Source organism: Xiphophorus maculatus, chromosome 19 (genome assembly GCF_002775205.1).
Source record: "Xiphophorus maculatus strain JP 163 A chromosome 19, X_maculatus-5.0-male, whole genome shotgun sequence".
Classification (NCBI taxonomy): domain Eukaryota; kingdom Metazoa; phylum Chordata; class Actinopteri; order Cyprinodontiformes; family Poeciliidae; genus Xiphophorus; species Xiphophorus maculatus.
The window spans coordinates 22189046-22202940 of record NC_036461.1 but is presented as its reverse complement, the minus strand read 5'-3'; the positions used below and the strand labels follow the sequence as shown (position 1 = coordinate 22202940).

Below are 13895 nucleotides of genomic sequence, written 5' to 3'. Positions count from 1 at the left end.
TCTAGACATCTGTACATTATTAAAAATAATAGTGGATAAATGCAGCAGGTATGGAAAACCACAAATGCAAAAATTCAATCATACGCAAACAGACCACAGACTCTGACCTGACTAACACTATACGAGACAGTACCGAGGACGACTGTCTCGTATGTAGGTTTGATCTAAACAAGTGTCGGATGTCTGTGGGACCACAGACTTTGACGTGACTGAGAATTCACAAGACGGTACTAAGAATCAAACTGTCTGTGAACAAACTGACCCGGCTGGGGAGGTTTGTTCTGTAAGTCAGACTGTCCACAGTCAAAGCAATATTAGTGGCTGTACAAAGACGAAGGTACAACCCAATCTCAAGTATGAGAGTTCAGCCAAAGAAAAATATAACCTGGTTGGGGAAGATTTATCTGTGGCTGACCTCACAGCTAAAGCTTTTGCTGAACTAACAGCACAATCTTTGGCTCCATCGATTCCATCTCTGGCTGTCCAGAGAAGAGTTCTCTGAAAGGCACATTTTCAATTACCAGAAGGAAACGGAGTCGACAGAGACGACAGCCTCAATTTGAATGAATAACTAGAACAGGTCCATTAAGTAACGGTGTGAGGTTGACCAGTACTTGCTTTAGAGTAGTCTTTCTCAATCTGCGGTCCCGGACCACAGGTGGTCCACAGGCTCCTCTTAATGGTCCCCCAAGTTACTTCATGTAAACAATTGTTTATTTGCTGTGACGTGAGCTCAAAGTGCGACGCTACAGTTAGCTTACCAAAGGACTGTGTTTAAGTTTGTTCCGGTGTAAAGGGAAACGTTATTTATCAAATAGTAGCACGAGTCTATGCCTGCCGTAAATTCAGGTGAAGTCTGAGACTGGATCAGATCAACAAACACGGCAGGAGGGTTTCTAAGCTAGCCGTTTCCAATTTTTATAAATGCTACCGTGTTTGAGCCCGAACTAGGCGTGATGCTTCCAAACATAAATAAGCTGGACTTGTAGAAGTAGAAGCCATGGCTATGCTGGCAAAAACAACTTGGGGAAAACAATCACAGTCCCTAACTTCTGACGTCATGTCACGTCACGTCACGTCACGTCACGTCACGTCACGTCACGTCGCGTGGCTAAGGGTCAGTGCCGTATCTAATAATAATTTCTATTCTGGTGTTCTGCTCCAAAACAGCTGCAAATAAAACAAAAATGATTAATAGTTTTGGATTCCTTCTACAGGATATTTAAGAATATGGTCACCGACTGCATAATGTGTGAAAACCTCGCCTCATGATCCGAACATTAAGTACCGACTTGTCTCATGTATCCTTACATGTGTTGTTACACTCCTGCTAAGTGGTGTAGTTGAAGCTTGTGTAATGCTGTTACCTGGTTTCACTCAACCTTAAACACTCATCAAACTGAATTCCTTCCCAGCATTTAAGGTGTGCCAAAACAGCTTATTGCAACACACGTGGGAGAGCGCAGCAGCAGTTCTTTCTGCGGCCACACCTTGGGCTAAAGGCAGACAAGAAATGACGGATATTAATTGCTGATCAGTTCAGCTGCAGACTGCGGGATTCGTGCCGACGTTCGCCCCCGTCAGGTGTGAAATATCAGCGGAGAGAAATAATTAACACAACGGCAGAGCGTCGTAGGACCGAGGGGCTTTCTGCAGAACGGGAGTGGTGTTTTCAGGGCGCTCCGCTCACCGGTTCCACAGGTTAGTTTGGTTCAGTTTGGTGGCTCTAAAGTAAACAGCCGCTGAGCTCTGGTCTAATGTGACATGCTCCGGCAAGCTTTTGGATTGCTTAAATCTTGGCACGCCAAATAATTGGTGATTAACCACCTTTCAGAATAAAAACTTAAGCACAGAAGCTGACACTGTTTTGTTTACATGGCTTGACACACGGTTACCCGTTATCCCTTACATGAGCTACTGGAGTGCAGCAAAAACCATTTCCAGGCCTTTCCACTGATTTAGAGCAAACATTCTTCACCGGCTGCGTTTCTGTTTACCATATAATTGCGCAATTTGACATTTTGAAAATAAATTTGCTTAATGGAAACACGGCAATTTTGAGAAAAAAAATTATCTTGTTTTTCAAAATAAATGTTTTGAACCTAAGATGAGGCTGGTTATTTTTGGCCGTATTGAAATTAGTGCATTTCACAAAACGTCAATGGAAACACTTATTTCGCATCACACGAGTCACATGATCAACAACCAGATGTTGCCACTGGGCAAACCATGAAGAAAAAGACGACAACAGGAAGTAGTCGGAGGACCACGGCACGTTTTTAACGCCTTATCGTGTGAACAAACTCATGTATGTGTTATTCTAGTTGTGTTTCAAATTTAATGGAAACACTGCATTTGCGAAATTGTTTTTCTTCAACGTCAGCAGAATATCGACAAAGTTTTGTTCACATGTGTAATGGAAACAGCATTCCTGTGTCCAAGTCAGGTGAAAGGATTCTGGTGCTACACACAGCAGATGGAACCAAAGCATTGTTCGTTTTGTTTTTACACATTGGTGGAGCTATACTTTTATTTTTTTTAATTAGTGGTTCTTTCAAGGTTTGCCCATACTTTTGACATTATTTATCTTTCCACCAAAGCAAACGTGTCTTGATGTGAAAGTGTTGATGATGGACAGAAGATGAATAAATTAACTTAACTTAAAAAACGCAAGAGAAAACAGGAACCGGGTGCATCAAGATAGCGGGGCATGACAGGAGAAACCAGCAAGAAGTGAGTGAGTGGGACACAGGCGGTTAAATGCTGGTTGGTTGATCACTGGAACAATGTAGAGGTGCTAATTAGGAAACAAGGTGCAGCTGAGAGGGGAGAGCAGAAGGCAAGCTGAGGGAGAGGGAGACAAAGAGGCACAGGGGAGTAGAGATTGGCAAAATGCAATTCTAATGGACTAAAGAATAACTAAACACAAGGAATAAACATGAACAACAATGAATAAGCACAGAGTGAAGAGGAGTAAAACAGAAACAACCATCAAAACAACTAACCCGAGATCCTGGTAAAACGTGGCTCTAAAAAGTAACATTTTGGTCTCATCTGACAAGTTTTCTCAACGAGGCCTCTGAGGTCTTCACAGTAATTACACTCAGCTGGGCTTGATTTACTCATTATAGGACTTTGTATTTTGCGGTGTTAGGGGAGAGGGGTCTGAACACAAGTGCCAGGAATTTAAAAATGTTTTAACCTTTAGAGGCCCGGAGTCTCTTGGAACAAATTATCTTGGGATGATTGTTGTGTTTTTTCCATTTCGGAAAGATGCACGATTTTGCGTCTGTCGCATAAAATGCCAATAAAATCCGCTGAAATCTGGGGTCGCAATGTGACAAAAAAAAAAGCGTAAGGAAGTGTGTGTTATTAAAAAGACGTTAAATAAAAACACATTCGCACTTTAAAATATTTGATGTTCTAATTGTCTTTCAAATAAATACTTTTTTCTTTCTTCACAGAACAAAACTAAATGATAGAACTGAAGAATCATGACACATGCACTTTTTTTTTCTTATAACATACACACCCTAATGGTGAGATACACACCCAAACAACTCCCAACAACCCACACTGAACCACAAGTCCTGGCTGCGGATACTAGATTTCTAGCCACTAATTTCTTGTTGGGAAGCCAGATTTCTTCCCTGCACATGCTTGCGTGAAGGGAGCCGCGAAGGCCCTCCAAATGTTGGGCTCCATGGGAAGAAAAAATCAGAGGACCCTCAGATAATGTGAGGTCCCCGGCAGCCCGACAAACCGGTCCTGTTTCTGTTGTCGCCAGGCGGATTTCTGTGAGCTCCTCTCATTCCTCTTTCAGATGAGTTATTCCAGATAATTAGTCCTCGTTTTAATCGACATGAGAAGTTTACACAACAAAACAATAGGGTGGGAGGAGGGGAAAAATGTTTAATTCATGGCATTTATGCGGCTGTTGACTCGAAGACAAACGACCGAACAATTATTGCTCTGGAGGAGCCGTCGCTTCCTGCTGTTCGGCTGCATCAGATCTTCACGGCTGACGCCGGCCTGGAGGTGCAGCTTGCGTGCTTCCAACATCCAATAATTGTTGCGCACGCTCGACGCCGTCCTAAAAATCAGAGGAACCGACGTCGGCGCACGACTCCAGCAGATGAAGATTGCCGTTGCAGCTCCTGGCAAAAAAGAGATTATTGCTTCAAACCGCAAAGTTAATAACGCGGGACGGTGCCAGCGGCCCAATTTCAAGGGCCTGACTTGAACCGATGACCCGGCGTTCAAAAGGAAAGCCGGGGAGTCAGGGCAGTGGTGAAATAAAAACACGGGTCCCTTATTGGGACGTCAGGAGAATTGTTGGGCGATCTTTGAGGTGTCACCAGATGCCTGGCAGCGCAGTCGTAAATGCTGTGAAGCTGCTGTAACTACTTTAGGTGAGGGGAAAAAAAGCAAACAATTCCCACAACAATTCCAGTGTTTTTAATGAACACATTTTGAGCTAACAGATTTTACAATGTTCTGCCAAAGTATTCCTACCTTTAGTCCTTTTCAATATTTTGACATTGTCTCATTACGACCACAAACTCTGCTCTTATTCTGCCGCTTTTGTGTGTGTGTGTGTGTGTGTGTGTGTGTGTGTGTGTGTGTGTGTGTGTGTGTGACAGACCAAAAAAAAGGTTTCACCTATTTCACCCTGATACCACTGAATGCATTTCTGCACTACCAACTGCTTTAACATGTCATCTAATTAGTGAAAAAAACAAAACAGTTAAGGATTGTTTTTATCAGGAGACATTTCACCAAATATCAAATAAAAACTATCTGCCACATTAACGTCACAAAAGTTCACTTTGAATCATTTTATATACAACTGGTGTAACTGTTGTTTCTTTTAAATGGTAATGATTTAAAGGCCGTCTGCAGAGGTGGATGGACTCAACCGTACTCAACTAATGGTAGCACTGCTTTACGCAAGTGTGAGTAAAAAATACTCATCCAAGAAATGACTCAAGAAAGAATAAAAAAGTATTTGATTGAGAAGTTACTAAAAGGGGCAGTAGTATGTATTTTCCAGGCATATAGTGGCATTTTATAGCACAATTAGTCACTGTATTAACTTCAGTTGTTTCTGGGCCTCTGTCGCTTTAAGAAACTCCTGCTCTTTCTGAAGCTCCGCCTTCAGGAAGTCATCACAGCATCGCCCTTCTATTAACCCTTTAACGATGTTTTTAACCAGCCTTTCAGGAGCTACTTCTCATTATGAGCTCAGCAGACACGCAGCTCCACCAGGTGTTTGCTAATTGCTGCTGGCTAGTCTGAAGGAGCTGAGTGGGGGAGTGACAGGGCAGGGCTCCTCTGTGAGGCAGAAGCTTAGAAAGAGCAGCTCATCGCCTTGAATGGTTGCCACGGGAGATTAAAGGATTTGTTCAAACTAAAAAAAATTTTTTTTTGGGGGGGGGTTGCAGGATTGTTTCTTTAAAAACAACTTGTTTGGAATTAGAAAAAATCCATTAAGCGTCAAACAAAAATGTACTTAAATTTTTCTTGAAGGAGCAATGACTCATCTTTGTAATTAAGTTGCAGTGAAGGAACACTGAAGAATGATGCTCCAGGGTTACCCCGATCGCAGCTGAAGGAATCAATATAACTTGTCTGAACATGAAAGGTAATAAATTAAGGAGGAACAATAATAGCCTGTTAGAATGTCATTTCACAACGTACCTCCTTTATATTACCTGTGAGAGACAGACCTCATAGCTAATGATGAGAATTAAGAGTTCTGTGTCATTTAACTCATCTGACTCGTTTGGCTCCTAATTTGCTCTTTAGGTACTGTGTTATTATTATTATTTTTTTTACATGTGAACTTACCGGTACACTATTATGAACTGGAAGGTTTTGGTACAGCCCTGTTGGTTCTGTACACACATGTACCCAATGAATACAGTGCTGTGTTCAAACTGAGTCTGCAGAGAAACTTAAAAACCCGACACCAAAACTAAACAGTGTGAACTCCCAGTTATCACCAAGTACAGTAAAGGTTTTCCAGTCAACCACAATAGCCGCATCTCCGTTAAAATTGAAATCGCTACAGTTACTACTGGTGGAAGTGACGGAGAAGACGACAGGAAGTAGTTGGAGGGTGATGGCACGGCATGTTTTTTTTAATGACGTATTGTCACATGTGATTTTAACCCAGTTTCTTATTTAATGGAAACACCTCAATTATAAAATTGTATTTTTCTTCCAACTTTAGCGGAGCGTCGTCAACGTTTTGGGCACATTCGTAATGAAAACGCAGCTGGTGATGATGGAGACAGAAGGGATGATCAAACCAAAGGTTTGCCAATATTTGTCAACACTTTTCCTAATTACTGTCCAGAAGCAACTTCAAGCTGAACGTAAACACGACTGGCACTGGAGGAAATGAGCTAAGGTCCAAATCCAGCTGCCTGGAGTAGCAGTCGGCCAACCTAAAATGCTGCACAACAGCAGATAAGTTGCCACCATTCCCTCTGAGGAGACAGAGGGAATGGTGTTTTTAGAAGTATTCAGGGACAACTCGTACATTGGATTGTCTGTATATGAAAAACAACTCCAAAGTATAAATTATTTTCATGCTCAAATATCAATGCAATCCCATTGAAAGAAATCGTGAATGGTCAGTATTATGTACATGCAACTTCTTTGTGGCTTTACATCATGTTATAATGTGATTCCCTCATCAAAAACCTACCTGGAGTGTTGCCTTGATTCTTTCATGCATGTTTGAGAAATCCTTTAATCGCCATGGCAACCATTCAGCTGTGCAAAATACCTGGTTGGACCTACCCCCGCCTTCAAGCACAAAATTCCTCCTTGGAGTTGCATTTTCCAAGCTTCTGAGCTTAAACTCCTCCAGTCAGCTCCTTCAGACTAGCCAGAAAGAATTAGCAAACACCTGGTGGAAATGCACTTTAGGTGAACTCGTTATAGGAGCCACTTCTCAGAGCAATGCTGGTAAAAATTTTGTTAAAGGGTAACTAGAGGAGATATGTTGTGATTACTTCCTGTAGGTGGAGTCTTTGAAAAAGTAGGAGTTTCTTAAAGAAACAGAGGTCAAATTTCAAGGAGTTTTATTTAAGTCACATTTCATCTACAACATTTTGAAGGTACTTTGTTGATTATGCTATAAAATGTCACTATGGTCCTGGAAAATACATAATAATATTCTCTTTAAAAAACTGAGTATTTTCAGGTGTTTTGTCATTTATCCAGCAATTAGCTGCACCTGATTGTTCTTCATTAATTCAAAAGATTAAACCACATCACCAAATCACTTTGAAGGTACTAAACGTAATAAAATCAAACCTATGGGGAAGTGAAAGTGACCAACTAAACAAATATGCACATTTTTAAACTTTAGCAGGACGTCAGTATCCTGAGATAAAACCTTACAAGCCCAAAAGATGCTAACACAGCACTTTGCTGGGATTTCAGAATAACGTGCAGCCATTGAAGTGAGGCAAGAAATGAAGAGATGTAGAGTATTTCAGTTCAGATGTGAATAATGAACAGAGGCAGTATGAGCTGAAAGAGACAAAGGAGGTAAAAATACAGATATGGAGTATGTATGAATAACCCTCTTTTTTTATTTTACATTCAGCGCAATCTACCAGACACAAGAATTTGGGTCAGAACACTTTGAAAAAGTGTGGCTAACCGAACTCCTGGCTTTCAGGAACATCCAGGCTGAAAATAGTCCAGCTGAAAGACGAAGTAAATCAATAATGTGGGAACTCGCGCCACATGAAACGTATGTCGTCCTGGAAGCAATTCCATCCGCATCCAGAGCCAGCTTCTGGAGATGAAGGAAGGTCGTTACGCTGAGGCCGCTAGCTGTCAATGCTGTGATGCATATGGGCTAATGTATGGAAAGTAGAAGCTGTGTGTAACCGCCTTCATTATCTGAAGTTGAACGGGAAGTTGCCATATGTACGGCGGAGCAGCAAATTGGTGGGGGAAAAGGAGGCGGAAGATAAAAATCCATGCACACAATGATACGTCTCGGGGGAAGCAAAGGCTTTTAGCTCCTTCTCTTTAGCTGTCGTTTAAGTGGAAATGTATTGGCACCAATCCAAACTTTTAACTCCAATTTTACTAACTTGAAAGAAGCCTGGGACGTCAGCACTGTTGTTTTTTCCTGCTTAAACTGGAGCCAGTTTCTAAAAGGGATGACTTGGCAGTTTCAGTAAGCAACCAATTTGTCTGCTGCAGGAGTTGTTGCTGCGCGGGTTCACAGAACAGAGCCATAATGATTCCGGGTTCCAGACAGCAACATTCGGGGATCTTCGGAGGATTTTAAAAGTCGAGGTTTTACACAGTTAACGGGGACGGCGAGGACGGGTTTCCTATGGCTGCAAACGCGCCGCATCAGCAGAAAAGACGGGCTGTTTAGCACATCTTGCAAACTCAGCTGGAGAATCGTAGGAATCTCTTATTAGATGACCCAATTCAGCATCCAGTAGTCTTTAAAGGGGCATTCACACCAGCCATGCTGAGTCAAACTCTAGTTTGTTTGTCTAAAAAGTCCGGTTCATTTGGGGAGGTGTGAATGCATTGTCAAACTTTGGTTGGACCAATCTCTGGTCCACCTAAAAACCTAAGTTCTGGTTTGGTTGAAGTGAACTCTGGTGCGGTCAGAATGCATATGCGAATGTAAGTGGACCAGAGTCCGCTCCAAAAGCAGGAAGTGGACAATGGTGCATAGCATTCTGGGTAAGTACACCCAAAACAAATGTATGAGTTTAGCACTAGAGGGAGAAATGACTCGTGCTCTTCAGTCAAAGACAACAGAGAAATCCTACAACCGTTAAAATCAGTCACCACTCCATTTGGGTTTGGTTAGTTTGACACAGAAAATGTAACAAATGTTCCAGTTCTGGTCCCCAATCAAACTGAATCTACCGGACTAACAGGTGTGAAAACACCGCAAGATTGAGGTTATTTTTGTGAACTAAAAATTTTTAGATTTCTTTGTTTTTGTGGCACTTCACCAGAATTTTGTGAAATTTACCCCACGACACACTACAGGCAAAGTAGTGTGTGGTCATAGTACGTAAGTGATATCAAAAATATTCATCACGTTACTTAAAACTTATAAGAAATAAACTTTAATTGCCTCCCTGACACGTTTCCAGAAAGGTGTGCAGCTGAAAGGATCCAGTGGCTGGCAGAGCCACACACAAACACCAGCAGAGAGACAGGCAGTCATTACTCCTACAGCGCCGGTGATCAACACTAATTATCGTCTTTGACCAGGGGAGGACCGTCTTCCAATATGTCCCTCACCGATGACAGTTCATTACTCACCAGCAGCTAAGACCAAAGGGGGCCCAGCTGTCAGGAATTAGAGCAGAAATCTGCTTCTGAAACTTTACTACCTGAAGAACGTCAAAAATAAAACCACACACACACACACACACACACACACACACACACACACACACACACACACACACACACACACACACACACACACACACCGTGTTACAGAAGTGGCTGCTCCCTCACATCTACAGCATCTTGGCAAGGTAATAAAAACCTGAGGATTTTTCAGTTTTGGACTCATTACACCCACTAACTTCATGTGTCTTACTGGGATTTAACGAGGTAAAGATCAACACCAGGTAGCACAAAATCTACATGTATTTTGCAAAACTGCAATGAAAACACTTTTTTTTCCCCCTGTTTTTTTTCCGCTACTACTGGCGAAGAAAACGACAGGAAGTGATAGGAGGAAGACGGTTTGTTTTAGATGTTTTCAAAGTGCAGCTGGATCCACCAGAGCTCTCACAGCTTCACACAGTTCAGGAAAAGTTGCGTCATTCCAGCATGTTGGATCCACAGCTCTTCTGTAAAATCAACTGCAATTTTCATAAAAAAGCATACATAGCCGCTCCCAAGTAGGCGGAGCTTGTCGCTCCAACGCCTGAATGAGACGCAGACATTTCCTGTGATTGGCTGATAGATGATGAACGCTAGCTCCATGACTGAATTATAAACATGTCTCATGTAACTGTTTACATCTGTCGCTGCCATGACTTTTAATGACTTATCCCATGAACAAGCTTATTCACAAGTGATTTTAATTCCATTTCATATTTAATGGAAACGTTGCATTTGCAAAATTGTGTTTTTTCGACATTAGCAGAATACTGACAAAGCGTGGTGCACATTTGGTGCACAAAGCTTGGAACATTTTAAAGTGTAGTTTGCTTTTGTTTTGCTCCTTTCTCTTTCTTTTTCTGTCTTTGTTGTTTTGTTTGTAGTTATTCTAATTCATGTAAAACACCCTGAACTGCCTTGTTGCTGAAAATGTGCTATATAAATAAAATTACCGTACCTTACATTTGTCATGGAAACGCAGCTAGTGTCTCTGGGGCGGCTACTCTGTCACTCTATCCACCTGCTGCTCTGCACATGCATACATATTTTTTCCTTTTTTATATTCATATTTTATTCCATAGTTTTGCATCCACACATCAAAACAATTTCCTAGCCTGTCAACTTGTTTACAATGGCAATAAAAATGATTTTGACTCTGAAAGTCTGAAGAATTTGTGTCCAGGATGTGTGGGGTCTGCAGAGATGTTAGCTGTCCTTTTCTTTTCTGACCCTGCATGGTCTGTGACATTTCTTGATGGAGGGAATTTCAAGAAAGAGCAGAGCAGGAAAACACATTGAAGTGCTTCTTTTGTAGCTCACAGAAATGACTCCGGTTTGTGATTGGATATGACATAATGTAAAAAGGTCAAAGGGCGTACAAACCTCCAGAGACTGGTTTCCTGAATGTTGGAAGGGGGAAAACAGTGTTTGTAGTAACTCTTATCTACTATACATTCTATAGAGACACTCACTGTTATCGGATAAGAACAACTAAAAGTCTGCTTTTCAGAATAAAGTCAGAAATTGTACTCAGTTGAGTTTTAGACTAGAATATTTGACATTTGACAACTCCTAATCTGGAGATGCCAAATAATTACATGACTGATTCCTGCAGCTTTTTGGTGAGGATTTGAAGCGAGGCTGTGAAATGAAGAACCGGAGCATTGAGATTACTCAGAGGAAAAAAAAAATAAAAACAACAAAAAAACTATCATCCCAGGAGTGGATGACGGTTCACCAGCAGGTCAGACGGTGCACAGCTCAGAGATGTTGCAAAACACTTATGATCTACATCGCCGATTCAAGAGGCCTCCGTAACTGAGATGAGTGTTAAAGTTCACGGCAGGACGGTTAGGAAAGGGCTGGAGCGGTTTCCACGACAACAACATGGAAGCACAGCTTAGGAGTTTGATCCGAGTCTGATATTAATACACAGCAGCATATTTGATTGAAAAACTATTTTACGTGCAGAATTTCTCCTGCACATTGAATCTAAAGTAAGCATGTATGTTGAAAAAGTTTAGATTTATCAGAAATAATTTTCTACACTAAGCTGAGTTCTGGCTTAATGCTTTCTGTTGCAAACTGGGAGATGTTTTTCTCCACTGTCGCCGCATGCATGCTCAGGAAGAATATTTAGCTTTTTACCAACTGTTACATGATCCACTGACTTTGACAGTTTTGCTCTCTAATTACCTTCATATTTTACTGTTGTTTCTGACCTAAATATGATGACATGGTTGGCTGGTGTTGAAGTGAACTGAATAGAGACTTCTGTCTTCTAAAGTTCATTATAGCAACATTTGTTGAAATTTGCACCAATATATGTGAAGAAGCTGCATTTTATGTTTTATTGATTAATACAATTTGTTTTTTAATTTATTTAATTTATTTTTTCTGTAACACTTTATTTGAAGGGATGTGCATAAGACTGACATAACGCTGTTATAAACATGACATGACACCTGTTATGAACATGAAGGAGTATTTATGAATGTTTATGACTGTTGTCATGAAGTGTCATTCGGTAAATAATGAGACTTAAAGCAAAGTTGTAACAAAATCCTGCATTAAAATCTATTAAAATGTCAACTTTGTATCAAAAATGTCATTATTTAGCGAATGACACTTCATGACAACAGTCATAAACATTCATGAAGACTCCTTCATGTTCATAACAGGTGTTATGTCATGTTTATGACAGCGTTATGTCAGTCTTATACAAAGGGGGTGTGTATAATAAGCGTTACCATTATTTCTAAATACATGGATTACTTTTTGTGTCGAAATAAAGACTTTCTATAAGAAATGGTTAGTATTTTTGTGTGTGTGTTTTTCCTTGTTTCTTTATACTGGCGTTGCAAAGAAAAAGCTAAAAATATGACAAGAACGTCGTCTGCTGCAGGTAAGATAGTTACCGTCCAGAATCTCTGAACAGAACCACACTTGATCTTGGAGAAAATGTGCTTTCAAACACGAACAAGAAAAACGTTTTGCCTCTGAAGACATTTCGATTTGAGTGTTTTGTGAAATTTGCAAACACAAAACCAAACCAGAGCTTACCTTTTGTGTGACACTCAGACGTACCTCGTCGGTAGCATGAAGGCAGAAAGCAAACGTCAGGAGAGCAGCCGGTGGTTCTCCTTCGTAACCTTGCGGCCGTCTGTCTCTCCAGTTTTATCACCTGAAAGCAGAGGCATTGAGTGAGGACCGAGGTCTCACTTCAGCGCTGGCCTGCCAAGCCGTTGCAGGGGTCTGGCAGGCCAGCGCTGCATAATGACGGTAATTCAATTCCTTCTAACAGCCGAGGTGTAATTGTTTAACTCTATAGTGGTGTCTTGGGTCTTAACTCACTCCGTCAGAGAGTGAAATGAAAAATCATGTCGCAGAACTGGAGGTAAATCATTGTAAAAAAAAAAAAAAACAACAAAAAAAGTAGCATTCAGCAGCTTCTTTTCAGCACTTCTACATCTGAGTAAAAACAGAGGTTTTCTCCTGACAGAGAATAACACACATGAAATGTGACAAATGCAAGAGCTTTTAAAAGAGCCCTGATTCATTATTTTACTACACAAAGCCTCATGACTGTACAACTATTTATTTATAAGCTATGCTGCTGATGTTATTGCAAGTATGTGTAACTGTTTTTGTTTTTTTTAAGATGTGGAAGAGTAGCTACTGTCACGGTAACGGCTGATGGGCATCCCAGAAAAAAAAAAGAAATAAACAAACACATTATATGTTTTTGTTTGTTTTATTCAGAGAAGACTGATTAAAGTGGAGTTTGAAACTTTAATAAAAATATTGAAACATTTAAGAAAGATTATGCGTACGGACATCTTTTCCTCAACTCGAGTTTCAGCAAGAGCAGGAGCTTCTTAAAGAGACAGAGGCCCAATTTCAAGGTGGTAAATTACAAAGTCAAATTTGACATATTAGCCCCTTTTTTTATAGCAATTGAAGGTAACGTAGTTACTTGATTATGCTACAAAATGATTGTACATGGCTATGAAACACATAATACCGCCCCTTTAATAGAGCAGACATGTTCCCAGGGTGTCGATGGGGCATCAGTGAAAACGTGTCACTAATCTGTTGTAGTTCTTTTACAGTCCTGAACCCTAAACCTCGTCTTCTCTCTGTCCTCCTCCTGAGCTGAACTTTGGGTGACACCAGACCTTTACTCCTCACGGCTTTGAGTTTTCATCTCAGGTTGACGTATATCGGTTTTAGGACCCAAACGGAAAAAAAAAAAAAAAAAAATCTCAGTGTCAAAGGATCATTGAGTCGCCTCTGAAGTGAACAGAATGCTCCCATGATGCGGGACTCTGTTTGTGCACCTTACTGCGCACAAAACCTCTTTCAGGCTGTGGATGAGCTGCAGCAGTAAAACTGCCTTCTCCTGTTTCCTGTCTATTCAACTCCACTTCTTTGGCTGACGTTGCGTTCCCCCCCCCCCCCCCCCCACTCCCCTTCCTTATTGGAATATA

At 41.0% G+C, this 13895-nt stretch overlaps 1 long non-coding RNA gene across 1 annotated transcript; it reads left to right on the top strand.

Moving 5' to 3' along the window:
- Nucleotides 1-1466: 1466 nt before the first annotated feature.
- LOC111612159 lies at nt 1467-9418 on the top strand. The gene is made up of 3 exons (XR_002754446.1): nt 1467-1701; nt 5557-5644; nt 6236-9418. It is a non-coding gene; the product is annotated as an uncharacterized LOC111612159 (long non-coding RNA).
- Nucleotides 9419-13895: the final 4477 nt, after the last annotated feature.